We start from the raw sequence: 3,231 nt of genomic DNA on the forward strand, positions 1-3,231 counted from the left end.
AAATGCAAAATTGCACAATTAAGCCATAACCCATGATAGTCGAATTTCATAAGACTCCTAGCAGCCCATATCTTTCATTATTTCACACTTTTAACCACCAGATTTTACAATTTCACAATTTAATCCCTCTTTTGCATTTTTGTCAAAAATCACTTTATAAAACTTGTAAACCATCATCAAGCTTCCATAATCTATCATTAAATATCAAATAACTCAGGCATTCAACAATGGCATCATTCAATATCTATAACAGTTTCAGAAAAGAAGGTACGGGCTAGCTAGATTAAGCTGCAACGAGCTCAAAAACGTAAAAATCATTAAAAACTAAGCTAAAACCGTACCTTAATTAACAAATGAAGCTTGGCCGAATGAAAACCTAAAAATTTTGGCTTTTCTCCTTGCAAGAATCGGCTAAGGAAGATGATGATAACATAAAATGAATTCTTGTTTTAATTATTATGACATTTATTAACCATTTACCATTTTAACCTTAAAATCAATTCAAAATTACACCAATTGACATGCTATCATCCACCACTAACCATAAATGACCTATTTATCACTTAAGGACCTTTATTATAATTTTCTATAGCTATTTGATGCTTTTAGCTAATAGAACACAAGTTTTGCACTTTATGCGATTTAGTCTTTTTTATCGAATTAAGCATTTAAACGGTAAAATTTATTTATGAAACTTTCAAATAATTAATCTATCATGCCGTAGACCTTATTAAAATAATAGAATAAATATTTTGACTTCGGATTTATAGTCCCAAAACTACTGTTTTGATTTGGCTCAAAAACGGGCTGTTACACAAATCTAATAAGGAAATCCATAGATCGAGTTAATGGCAAAGATAGAAGATTTAATTAGAAAGTGATTTCAATTAATCAACCTAGAGTCAGTTGTTCTTACTCTCGAAAGAGATATTAACATAGTTTAGGGATTTCTACATACCAAGACACAAGTGAATAAATTGTATAATTCAGATTCATAATAATAGCTGAAGTCTAGGTGGATTCTTTCCTGGGTATTGTCTATCTCATTGGTTAATATTCGATTATTTCCTTGATTTCATTCTCTACTGCGTTTTTAGTTAAATTAAGTTTAATAAAATTAGATTAAAACACATCACTCAAAATTATCGACTAAATAATAGAAAAACTGTAATTACTAATACTTTTAGTCCTCGTGGATACGATATTCTCTACTGACCTTAGCTATAGTTCGATAGGTGCGCTTGCCTTTGTCGTATTTATAGTTAGTTTAGTAACCATCAAGTTTTTGGCACCATTGCTAGGGACTACAATATTAGGAACACCTTATTTTTATTAATTTAGCTATTTTTATTTTATTTTTATATTTTTGTTTTTATTTTAATTTTTACATTCTAATTTCTCTTTTGTTTCTTTCTGGCAGGTTCCTTTAGTTTATGACTAGAAGAAACCCATCGGGATAATTGATTTTTGACAGCGAAATAGAAAGTACTACTCCCAGAATCAGTAGAGAAGCAAGGCAGGATTGATAGAATATAATAGACGAACAAGAGGGCATTGTTATTACTGAGGAGATGGGTGATAACCAAAATAATTAGCTAGCTCCTACAGTTGTTGCAGATCCAAATCCTATTCCTCGTACTATGTACGACTATGCCAAGCCCACTTTAACTAGGGCTGAATTGAGTATTCTGAGACCCACCATTGCTGCAAATAATTTTTAACTGAAGCTGAACATTATTCAGATGGTACAATAGTTTGTTCAATTCGATGGCTTACAATACAAAGATCCAAATACTTATTTGACAAATTTCCTAGAAATCTGTGATACTTTCAAGATTAATGGCGCCATTAACGATGCCGTTCATTTACGATTATTCTCTTTTTCGTTGAGGAACAAAGCTAAGTAGTGGTTAAACTCTTTACCACGAGGTTCCATCACTACATGGGCCCAAATGACCGAGAAATTTATACTAAAGTACTTCCCACCAACTAAGGCAGCCAAGTTAAGGAAAAACATCTCTTCCTTTGTACAGATTGATTTAGAAATGTTATATGATGCATGGGAGAGATACAAGGATTTAGTGAGAAGGTGCCCTCACCATGGGTTACATTTATGGTTACAAGTTCAAGCCTTCTACAATGATTTGAATCCCTCAACAAGGCAATTAATTAATTCAGCGACTGGTGATACACTTAATAATAGAACACCCAAAGCAGCTTATGCATTTATTGAGGAGATGACACTGAATAATAATCAGTGGCAAGTTATGAGGACAAAGCTGATAAAAGTAGTTGGTGTCTTTAATTTAGATGTAGTCACCATGTTATCGAATCAGGTAGAACTTTTAAATGAGAAAATTTATGGTTTATATGTTTCTATGCAAGTACACCTGGTGATGCAATGCGATGCAAATGAAGGTGGAATAAATAACCCAGAATGTTTACCTAGCACAGAGAACGAACAAATCAATTATATAGGTAATAATTCTAGGCCACAAAATAACCCTTATAGTAACAGCTATAATGCAGGTTGGAGGAACCATCCCAATTTCTCTTAGGGTGGTCAAGGAAATCAGATAGCACAAACTCCTCTAGGCTTCCAACAACAACCTTACCAGCAAGAGAAAAAGCCAAACCTCGAGGAGATGTTGACGAAGTTTATCTTGGTGTCAGAAACCCATTTTTGAAACACTAAAGAAGCACTTAAAAATCAACAAGCATCGATTCAAGGGCTCGAGAACCAAACAGGTTAGCTTGCTAAGTTAATTTCAGAATGACCACAAGGTAGTTTGCCTAGCAATACCAAAACTAACCTAAAGGAGCAGCTTCATGCAATTCTTGTTCGAGATGAAGAAGGGTTAGTTGAATCTAAACAAGAATAGAGGCTAGAAATTGTGGTGAATAACTATAAGGTTGAGGTAAGACAGAAAGAGCAAAAGCTAGCTGTAAAGGAATATACGCCTCGAGTGCCATATCCTAATGCGATGAAAAGAGACCAAACAATAGAAAAATTTGGTAAATTTATCAAACTCTTAAAGAAATTACATATTAACTTAGAGTTTGTTGAAGCTCTTTTGCAGATGCCCAATTATGTCAAATTTTTAAAGGAGCTGTTGACAAACAAATGAAAGTTAGATGATTCGTCAATTGTGGAGCTCAATGCAATTTGCTTGGCCATCTTATAAAATAAACTACCCTACAAACTAAAAGATCCAGAGAGTTTTACTATTC

General features: G+C 33.4%; 1 non-coding gene across 1 annotated transcript; it reads right to left on the reverse strand.

Annotated features, from left to right (window-relative positions):
- Positions 1 to 2,000: 2,000 nt before the first annotated feature.
- Positions 2,001 to 2,107, reverse strand: LOC121216831 (small nucleolar RNA R71). Its single transcript, XR_005913043.1, has one exon. It is a non-coding gene; the product is annotated as a small nucleolar RNA R71 (small nucleolar RNA).
- Positions 2,108 to 3,231: the final 1,124 nt, after the last annotated feature.

Source organism: Gossypium hirsutum, chromosome A02 (genome assembly GCF_007990345.1).
Source record: "Gossypium hirsutum isolate 1008001.06 chromosome A02, Gossypium_hirsutum_v2.1, whole genome shotgun sequence".
Lineage (NCBI taxonomy): Eukaryota > Viridiplantae > Streptophyta > Magnoliopsida > Malvales > Malvaceae > Gossypium > Gossypium hirsutum.